This window comes from Ursus maritimus, unplaced genomic scaffold (assembly GCF_017311325.1).
Source record: "Ursus maritimus isolate PB19 unplaced genomic scaffold, ASM1731132v1 scaffold_2, whole genome shotgun sequence".
NCBI classification, from domain to species: Eukaryota; Metazoa; Chordata; class Mammalia; order Carnivora; family Ursidae; genus Ursus; species Ursus maritimus.
In genome coordinates, this window is record NW_024424452.1 from 81,818,830 (window position 1) to 81,830,182 (window position 11,353).

The window sequence follows — 11,353 nt, forward strand, 5'->3', positions numbered from 1 at the left end:
AGTTTGCATATATAATCTGCACTGTACGACCGCTTTCAGTTAACAAGAAGTGACTCCCTCTATTCATTTCATGTTTGTGCAAAGCTGATTTATCCTGACCAATATTATGCTAATTATAGAAGTGCAGTTAGCTCTTTCAGAAAATTTCTATTATGAGAGCTCTTGAAAGTACAACACAGAAGGAAGAATAAAATGGAGCAGACATGTAATTGGGGAGATTATGAAAATCCTTTCCCAGGTATCAAAATGCATTTGAACGGTAGGAATTTTGATCTCTGTATTATGATGCCTGTATCCTCGGCTGGGCTAACGTGATCCTTCAGTTTCGTGGCATAAAATCTCTGATGCCCATGGGGGCCGGGAAAATAAGGTAGATGCGTAAGAGAGGTAGGGTTCAAGTTCAAGTGCGTGTGCTTGTGTCCTGTGAGTGAGGGCCTTGGAAGCCTGGACCTGGAGGTCCTTGCTCTGAAGGAGGCCGCCTGCCTCAGTGCCGTAATATCACAGGGGAACGAGGGGCCCTCATTCTGAATTTAAGTGAAGTATCCTCATTTTTAAGGGGGTCCGATTTTCATTTTTCTTTTTCTTTTTAAATACTAGGCTGGACCAAATAAAGTTTATCCAAGGGCCTGATCTAGTGGCCGCCATTTTGTGACCCCCGCTCCAGTCCATACAAAGGTCGTTTCAGTAACAAGAGGCTTAGAAATGGTCTACAAATTAGCTGGAGCATCCACCAGGTGGCAGGAAGAGGTAGCCGATCTCTTGCTTGCCAACCTTCCCAGAGTCAAAGATCACCGTGGATTTGTCTGGAATCTTAAAGAACAGCTGTCCTCGTGGCCCCACCAACCACTGCTCCCCAAATCCTAAAGCAGCCAAACATTTGAGGAGACCCCCCTCTTGTCCTATCATTATCAGCCTCAGATATGCCAGGAAACTTAGAAAACAGACAACCCACCTCGCCACAGCCCAGCACCACCCCTGCCTAGCACGCACCCTCACCTCCAGGGCTCCTGGGGAGCCGGTTCCCGGAGCCTGAAAGGCTAACAACCTTGACTCTGCTCCCTTCTTCCTCTGGTGTGAGCACACTAGGTAGGAGGTGGAAAGCTGCTGAAAATAAGAAACATCCATGCCCGGGGGCTGCTTCCTGCTGGCCTGGCCACCTGGACAGATAATCACGGCCTAGTATCAGTACCATCGAGGTCTACTTGATGCCGATACCTGTGTTTGAGACCTGAGTTCCTGATCCCCAGCTTGGCCTTGTCCTTTCCAAGCCAGGAGCTGTCCTGCCCCTTAGTGCGGTTTTGACCCTTACACCATTACTCCTGTCCTCACTGCTCCACCACAGTGCACAACCCCAGCCTGCCCCTGCCCAACAAAGACTCCCTAGTGGTCTCCTCCTCTGCTTGGCCCAGACTCCCCTGGCCCAGCCCCAGCTTTCCCCAGGCTCACCCCACCCCATCCTCTCCATGCCCTGTCCAGGCACTGAAGGCCATGCTGCTGGGACTGGCCTGCCCCTGCCCCACCCCCAGAGCTGCGCCATTTCCTCTTCTCAGAAGGCCTAGTGTAAAGGCAGCACACAACATAAATTTGTGACTTGGGGAGAATGGGACGGGGAGAGACGGCTGCTCATTTCCACTGAGAATTAACAGGACAAGACAGCTCTAAATTGTGGCAGGAGAGAGAAAGGATGTAAAACACTAGAATTTATTATCTGGGGACATTTGGCAATTTCAAGGTTTCTGAGTAGATGAGAAAGCCCAGTGCTTGAAATGGGGATTGGCTGGGAGTGGGGAGCCCTGCCGTGGGCCATGGAAGAAACAGATTGGCTTCAAGACCAGCTCTCCAGGCTGCCCTGTCCTCTTTCTGACTAGCTGGAATGGAGATATCCTTTAGGAAAAAGTATGGGTTCATTTAAAGGGGTTTTAAAGAAGGCCATGTCGGGCAAGTTTCCATATTGACAAATTGTAGAAGGGCATCATAAATTGGGGAGAGCTCCATCTGGGAAGTCAGAGGCCTGACTTGGGGTCTGGCCCAAGTCTGTGGGAGCTCGGGCAAAGTACTAGATCTCTCTAGGTCTCCAACAACTCACTACGAATACAGAGGTTGAATTAGAGGGACTATTTGTTACCGAAGATGATGTGACAACCCTTTGCAGCTTAAAACAACAAACGTCTGTTATCTCCCAGATTCTGTGAGTCAGTGACCCAGTCCTTCTGAGGCTGCAGTCCTCTCAGGTTTGGACGTGGAGAGATCTGCTTTCTAGCTCACTCAAGTGGTTGTTGGCAGGATTCAGTCCTATGAATCCTAGAGTTAGAGTCTTGGTTGGAGTAAGAGCCCCAGTTCCTCAATGGCTGTTGGCTAGAGGCCTCCCTCAGTTTCTTGCTACATGGGTCTCTCCAAAGAGCAGCTCACAATATGGTGGCTGGCTTTTTTTTTTTTTTAAGATTTTATTTATTTTTTTGAGAGACAGAAAGAGAGCACAAGCAGGGGAAGCAGCAGAGAGACAGGGAGAAGCAGACTCCCCACTGAGCAGGGAGCCCAACACAGAGCTCGATTCCAAGACCCTGAGATCAGGACCAGAGCTGAAGGCAGACACTTACCCAACTGAGCCACCCAGGCGCCCCTGGTGGCTGGCTTTCTTTAGCATGAGTGAGAGAGGGCCAGCAAGATGGGAGTCAGAGTCTTTGTGACATCCCATCACTTTTGCTGTTCTGTTCCTTAGAACTGACTCACTAAATCCAGCCCACACCCAAGGGAGGGGAGTACATAGGCAAATACCAGAAGGCAGGGATCGCTGGGAGATCTTCTTGAGGCTACCTGCCACAGATTATCTTCAAGGCCTCTCAGCTTCTGTGATTCCTCCTCTCTCTCCCCCAGAAGGAAGCTATATATACACCTTCTGTTTACAACCCCAACCACCAAGCCTCTAAGCCAAGTGTCTGAGTGGCTCTGACTTACTCTTCACCCAGAGTTAACCAACATGAAAATTGTCCTCAGACAGGAAAACCTTCTTATCCCAAAGAATTAGACTGCGAAAAGAAGACATTGCATTCTATTTCCGTGCTGTCGACCATCAGAAAACTCTGCTGGTAGACCCACTATCTGGGAAAATAAGTCTTTGTTTAGATCACTTCAGAATCAAAGGCACTGATGTCCACCTATCCAAATCTAGGTGGATTTGAGGTTAATTCCTGCATCGCTGGGAGGAGTATGGCAATCCAAAGGTCACTCCCCAGTCTCACCTTTCTTTACAAAACAAAGTCAAGGAGTACCCCCAGCGCCTCTGGGAGGTACTTCTAGTTCCTCGGGGATGATGTGACTTTCCTAAGACATCTAAGGCCATGTCAGACCATGGCCGGGCTCAATGTGAAGAATGATCTCAGCCTCCAGATCCTGAGGACTGTTGGGTTGATTTGAATTGAGTGAGATACAGCCCCCATTGCAGAAAATGGACACTCATGTTGCTGTTTCTGTCCATCATGCAAGATGCTTGTAGAGCAGTCGTGGGTTCTTTTTTGAAATGTTTTAATCAATCAGAAATCCATATTTCCTTTACTAATAGCCCTCTTTGAAATTGTGGTCATCATAACCCTTCATCTTTTAATGACTCTGAGGGCTCTTCTCTTTGGAAAGCCGCTCAATCAATGTGCACATACATATTAACCAACTTGGAGCCTGCAGCAAAACGGCCTCCACGCGGTCTTTATTTCTAGATGAACAGGCTGAGATCCATGTTCCCACTTACAATTTCTAATTCTGAGGATTCCTTTTTTAATTCGCCAGATTTTAACCAATCCCCTTCTGTTTTCTTCTCATCATATTTGAGAATCTAAGACTTCCAGGTACTTTGACACAAAACTATCAGATCATCTTACATGCGTTTCCTCGCGTACTCTCCCAAATCTTATAAAGACAGGGATTTAGCTCTTGACCGGGACATAGTGTGCCACAGAGAAAATACAACTGACCCTTGAACAACTCAGAGGTTAGGGGCGCCAACCCTCCCAGCCCCGCCACAGTCAAAATGCCATGTTTAAGTTTGGACTCCCTAAAAACTTCACAAATGGCCTACTGTTGACCAAAAGCCTCACCAGTAACATGAATAGTCGATGAATGTCTACTTTGTTAGTTATATTTATTATATACTATATTCTTATAATTAAGTAAGCCAGAGACTAGAAAATGTTAAGAAAATTATATAGGAGAAAACACACTTCCAGCACAATACTATAAGAAATCTGCATAGAAGCGGACCTGCCATGTTCAAACCCATGTGTTCAAGGGTCAGCTGCACCCAGACCTTGACATCAGAGGAGCTGGGTGAGAATCCCAGACTTGCCACTCCCTTAGAGTTCTCAGCAGTGAAATGCGATCACAGACACCTATCTCACAGAACCGTTTCAAGGATCAAACTACGTAGATAATATTTGCAAAAAGCGTTTAGCACGTTGCAGGGAAGGAGCTACTCAACAAATGTTGGCTTCCTTTATCACTCCTGGAGAAACTAAGGGAGATGCTGAGAGTGTCTCCTAATGTTTAACCAAGTCGGAACAAGAAGGGGTGGACTCCCTGGGTCTAGCTCATCGCCTTGCATTGCAGTCACTTCAGACCCTCCTTTTCACGAGTCATCCCCCAAATATCCCCACCCACCACTTTGAGAGCCTGAAATGCCACCAAAGAGATATAGTGCCTGTGACATTCCTGTGTCCGCACCTAAGGGCAGACTTGCTCTCAGTCCGTCAAGGTATGAAGAGCACTGTGGGTCATATATGCGGAAACATGGATACATCCCCTTTCCGAACTTATATTGGGTTTTGTGTTTTAGCCTCTGCACCTGCATGGTTGAAAAGTGAGCACATATACAGGTGGGCGATGGGTTCTCTATAGGGATCCCCAGCACAGAACTCCCCTAGAGGATTCAGAGTCCTCTGCATGTTTGGAAATGTCTCTCCCTTACCTGGCCAGTAGCCTGAGATGGGCTCCAGCTGTCCAGAAGTGGCTTTGAAGTATAAGCTCTAGGCATCCCTGTACCCTGAAGTCTGCTGTCAGAGAAGGGGGCTGAGCCAATATCCTGAGGCAGGAGCCAGAGAGGGAGAAGCTCAGAAGTAGGGGGAGAGACCTGGTTCCAGGGCCTGGGGCCTGCATTTGGGGGTGCTGTGGCCCATTTCATTAGATGTGAGGGAGACACGCACAGTGGACTAGCCCAGTGGTGTCTCTTGGCCACGGGAGGAAGATTAGAAAAGCCATTACCGGCTTTCATAAAAATGAATGCAAAGTGAATGGGCTGAATGTTGGATATTGAACAAAATTAGGAAAAGCCAAGATTGAAGGTGTAACGGAAAAGGAGGGAGTGGGTGGCATCATCGATCCCGGCTGCCTCCAACTTTCTTGTTCCCTGTCCTCACTCCTAGGATTCACCTTCCCCTGCAGTTCTCCTCGTGGGGACTCTGCCCTCCCTTATGGCGGAACTTGCTGCTCCCTTGCTCGCCTAGCTATGGAAGCGCCCCATACTTCAGCCAGGGACTCACTAGGAAACACGACCAAGATTACAAAAGAGAATATTCCAAGCAAGGGAAGTGTTTCAGAGCCTAGAATAACCCACGTCTGGGCACACCGTGGCTCAACTGACAAAGTCTCTCAGGCAGCTTCCTTTCTCCAAGGCTACGCAGATCTGGGAGACCCAGCCGGAAAGTTTTCCTTAGGGGTGGCTCCGGTCACATCCCACCTGCCTTCTGCTTTCATACCGCCACCTCCCTGTCCCTGCCCCTCCTGCATCCCCACCAACAGCCGGTCGTGACGGAGACAGCTGGGGGCATCTCTCTGGGCAGAGAATGGGGATTCCTTGTGCTAAAGAAGGACATTAACCCAGAGGACAAGTTGAGATTACTCTTTTAAATCTTGCTGCTACGTATCTCCTGGGATTATCTGGGATTATGGTGGTATTTGTAGAAAAAGCGTCCCGAGACAAATGCCACAGAAATGGATACTCCTGGATTTATAATACCGCTGCAGCTTGTCACTGATTAGTTTTTCAGGTAGTTTTTAGTGAGGCAGTAAGTCCGGTACTGTGCCGCTTGTAATTTTCTCCCCTTCCTCTGCATGTGTAATATCAGCAGACCAAAGCTCGAGGAGGGGAGGGTCCAGCACGATGGAACCACAGGGAAACATTTTGTCATTTACTACCCTTTCTCTCCCAGTGTCCTCCCCAGCCATTTATCTGTTTTGAGGTTTGGCTTTTATATTTAAAATATATATATACATATATATAAAGAAATACAGCGAAAAGATTCCTCTTCTCTACTTCCACCCACCTCCTGGCTCCCCTCCCCAGTGCCTCCCGTTGGCGCAGCTGGCAGCAGAGCCCTAACTGGAGGCCAGGTTGAACCACCCCGGAGAGTCAAAACCACAGCCAGAGAGCATTTCCATCGCACCGCTCCGAGCAGCACAGAGCCCCACGGCACGTTTTCGGTTTCGGACCTAATTCTGACTCCTCCAGTGCGAACTGTTTCCTCACCTATCTTTAAGGGTGTCATCTCTACTGTGAATTTTCTCACAAAATCACCCTTTCGCAAGGCTCCTTTCTGGTACCCCCCTCCTGTTCTTTCCCTCCCACCCGGCGACGGAAGACATCCTGTGCCCTCTGGCAGCACACGAACATGACACAGGGCTCCTGGGGGACTTCTTCAAAGACACTGCTTCTTGCTTGATCCCTGACCTGGGGGCGCAAACAGAGCCCAGGGCAGGAAGGCCCACTTCTCCCTGAGCCTCGGCCTCGCCACCCACCAAGCGCAGCTGCTCTGCTAATTTTAGAACTCTGAGAAGCCACCTGACTTCAAGGCACTGTAGAGACACCCATCACACCTTATCTCAGGAGGTGGTCTGGGGTGGGGCCCACTCCTCGCTCTAACACCCATGACACCTTTGTGAGCTGGGAAAGTGGCTTTTTTGGAGGCTCCTCTCAATAAATAGTAAAAATAAAAAACAATGCTCGCTCAGGTAGCAAAGCACAGTTCGCCCTGGTCTCGGCCCGCAGGGGCAGGCCGGGCTGTCCGGCCGCCTGGTCTCTCCTTGACCGCCCTGGCACCACCACCTCACGGGCCAAACGTCCAAAGCAGAGCTCACCAGCTTCCCTCAGACCCTTGCCTCCTGTCTGCCTGTCTGGGGCATTTCCTGTCCCCCAAACGAGGACCCTCAGCCCCGACTACCTGCCCTTCGGCTCTGGTCACTACAGCGTAAACTCCAAACTTGGGTCTCCTGAACAGGAGCTCCTGAAGTCCTCCTCCTCTCTGCCTTCACCATCCTTGCCCTACGCCGGGCCCTCCCCAGCCCTCCCCAGCGGACTATCACCCCTGCTGATGGTCTCCTGCCTACCCCCCCTCCCCCGCCCACACTCTCAGTCCACCTGCCAAGACAAGTTTTCTAAAACCAGGTCTGTCTCTAGCTTAACGCCCTTCGAGCCTTTCCAGTTAGGTTCCCTAGTGGGCTATCTGCCCACCAGAATCACTTGGGTAGCTTTTTAAAAATTTTCAGTGCCCAGCTTCCACCCCTAGAGATTCTGATTTAATTGGACTGGATGGGAAAAGGCATCCATATTTCTTTTTTAAATTCCCTAGGAAATTCTTTTTTTTTCTTTTTAACAAAGAAAATTTTATTTTTTAAAAAAGATTTTATTTATTTAAGAGAGAGAAAGAGCATGAGAGGGGGGAGGGTTAGAGGGAGAAGCAGACTCCCCACTGAGCAGGGAGCCCAATGCGGAACTCGATCCCAAGACTCTGGGACCATCACCTTAGCCACCCAGGTGCCCCCCGCCCCCACCTGGGAAATACAAATATGCAACCAGGGTTGAGAACCACTGACCTGCAGGAGGAAGTCCAAACTTCCCATGGAGCCCAAGAAGCCGAATCAGGCTCCTGCCGACCTCTCCAGCCGGCCTCCCCATTGGCCTCACCACACCTTTATGCTCCGGCCCTGAACTGCCTGGGGCTCCCACCACCACTGCATCGCTCGCGTCCTTCCGCAGCCCGACAGGCCTTCCCTCCTCGTCCAGCACCACCTTCTACAGGAAGCCGTTCTTGACCACCCACCTCCGCATCTCCATCAGCCCTGCTGCTCACAGCACCGCGGTCGTGTCTCCATTACTGAACACCCACATCATGTTATGGCGATTGAGGTACGTGTTCCTCGTGCTTAAGCCAAAGGGCGGTATTTATTTATGTACAGATCCTCACGGAGTCCGAAGCTGCTGAAAGCGCGCCTGGGCCTCTGGAGCACGGAAACCCTGCATTAGGAAGCTGCCCGGGACCAAAGGACTTCATGTCAGTCACTCTCTCTTGTTGGGATCTTATGGCCTCTGGTCTCTCTTCATTGCTTTTGGATCTTCTTGGCAGACAACATTCTCCACCTGACTGGCATCCTGAACGTCAATTCCAAAGTCCCAGGAAAGAGAATCTTATTCCAGGGATTCACCCTGTTCCCATCAGCTACGGCCAAATATGGCTGCTGCGGTAAGAAGGCAGGTCTTGGGCAAATGGAGATAAATCATGGGATGAGCAGATACCCCTGAAGGTGATCATTGTGCTCCAAGAGTCAAAAGATTCTTGCACTGTGTGATAAATGAATGTAGATCAGCAGTACCAAGGGCCGTGTGAGCCCAGGAGGAAAGCAGTATTTCCGTCTTGGGTGTCAGGGACATCTTCACAGAGAAGTTGACACGGGACCTGGACCTTAAAGGATGAATAGGATTTCAGCAGGCACAGGGAACATAAAGGATATTCTAGGTAAACAAGATCAACAAGCTACCTGGAGAGTATGTTTCCTTGTAAAAATACATGGAAGGGATTGGGTGGCACCAAAATGGTGGGATCAGCAGATGGGACTGGAAATGTGGGTTCGGTCCAGACTGTGAGAGTGTTCCCATGCCAGGCTGGGTCTGGTCTTCACCTCTCCTGAGGGGGGCTCCTTCCAGAGGACCTTGGTCGCTCAGGTAAGGAGAAAGTGAAGTGAGCAGACTTAGGGAGGGCCACTGAGGGTCTATGTTAGGGCAATGGGGAGAGTCTTACCAGAATTTACAGTTCCAAGAGCACTTTGCCTGTGTAACCTCATTTAATCCTCACAATATCATTACCATCTAGGTACGGCTGGCTTTTATTTTGCCCATATTACGAAAGATGAAAGTGTGGTTCAATTCAGTTAAGTGACTTGCCCATCCATGATCACACAACTAACCAGCAGACACCAGACTTGAACTTAGGTCTTCGATTCCAAAGCCTGTTCTCAGCTACTGCATCAAGCTCCACAGCAATGCAAAGCCCAAACGAAAACTGCCTTGAATTATGAGATAGAGAAAGAGGATGAATTCTTCAGGAAAAATACCTTCTTCATTGACTAATGATATAGAAAAATGCTCATGATAGGGTACCGAGCCATAGAGAGAAGTTTGATTATAAAACCACGATGAGCATTGTGGCCTTAATCTTTCTTAAAGTGTATGTATGCATTGAGGGGCGCCTGGGTGGCTCAGTTGTTAAGCGTCTGCCTTCGGCTCAGGGCGTGGTCCTGGCGTTATGGGTTCGAGCCCCACGTCAGGCTCCTCCGCTATGAGCCTGCTTCTTCCTCTCCCACTCCCCCTGCTTGTGTTCCCTCTCTCACTGGCTGTCTCTCTCTCTCTCAAATAAATAAATAAAATCTTTAAAAAAATGTATATATATGCATTGAAAAAATGCCAAAGGGGAAAATATCGAATTGTTTTGGGTGATTCTTATTTTTATCTGGGCAATTCTTATTTTTATCATGATATCCTTCTGTGTCTTCCAAAACTTCTACAATGAAATCACATTACTTTTAAGTGAGAGCAGTACTTTTTCATAATAATGGTTATATTTTCTCATGGTAAAATAGTCAAATGGCATTCTTGCAGAATTTTCTATATATACAGAAACTAATTCCACTTTTTCAAAACATAATTAAGAGCATACTGTACATACTGTTCTCCACCTTGTTTTTTCACTTAATATGTCTTGGTCACGTTTTCATACCCGGGCCTCATTCTTCAGCCGTTGCATGGAATTCCGTTGAATGAATGTATCATAACATATTTAATCCATTTTTTAGACATACTTAAGATTTCCAGGGTTTTTTTTATAAGTACACTATGTTTATATCCTTACACATTGCCCACACCTTCTGTTGTATATGAACAATAACTACCTCATAGTTGGGATTTCTGGGTAGGGGACTTTATGTGCATTTATCTATCACCATATTGCCCTCACCTTCACTGACTACGGATTAAAACTTTTTTGGTCTGTGCCAGCTTGATATGTGTTTGCTTGCTTGTTTGTTTGTTTAAAAAAGGAATTATTTTTTAATATTTACAAAGTATTACAGAATAGTTACAAAGAAAAAGGTTCCAGCATTGACCAATAAACTCTGTCCAGTCCAAAATACATCAAGTAATTACACAGTTCTTTTAACCAAAACTGAGTAACTCAGGGTTGTAATATTTCCCCCAGTATCCACTTACCCCCAAAACTACTGTTTATTGTTAATTGTCAGTGTATGTGTAATAATGAAAGCCCAGCCCTATTTATAGGACATGAAAGTCATCTTATGACATAAATTGCTAACTTATAGCACAAGGCAGTAACTAAAATTTTTGTCCCTGTGATTGAATAACGGGAAAGAATGCATCATGATCGGGTGCCTGGGTGGCTCAGTCAGTTAAGCGTCTGCCTTCGGCTCAGGGCATGATCTCAGGGTCCCGGGGTCAAGTCCCACATTGGGCTCCCTGCTCAGCAGTCTTCCTCTGTGCTCTCCCTCTCTCTCTCAGATAAATAAATAAAATCTTAAAAAAAAAAAAAAAAAGAGCACACCATGCTTGCAAAGCTCCATTGAAAACAAGGAAGACTGTCAGAGAGAGGGCATCCTCAGGGCCCAGTAGAGGCCTGACCACAATCTTCAGGACAGGCCAGTGCAGGAGAGGCCAAGAAGTGGTCTGGATGATTATCTGAGCACCTTTCAAAGGACTGTTGGTGGTGGGTCTCCTGAGAATAAACTCTCCCAAATACACCGTGCTTCTGTCTAGCCTTTCTGAGCTACTGGGTTGGTTGGTTGGTTTACTGGCTTAATTCTTTCCTTGTTTAGCTTTGAGTAATGAGCTGAATCCAGGTATTACTGAATTGCCCACATCTCCATTCAAGAGCTAGGTTTTGAAGTCATCATGCCAGTAGGAAAAATTCATAAAATGACTTCATCATCTCAATAGGCACCAAGAAGTAATTCAAATCAAATCAACATTTCTTCCTTTAGAAAACTCTAAATATTTTAACGAGAAGGGTTTCTGTATTAAAGTTTCTTC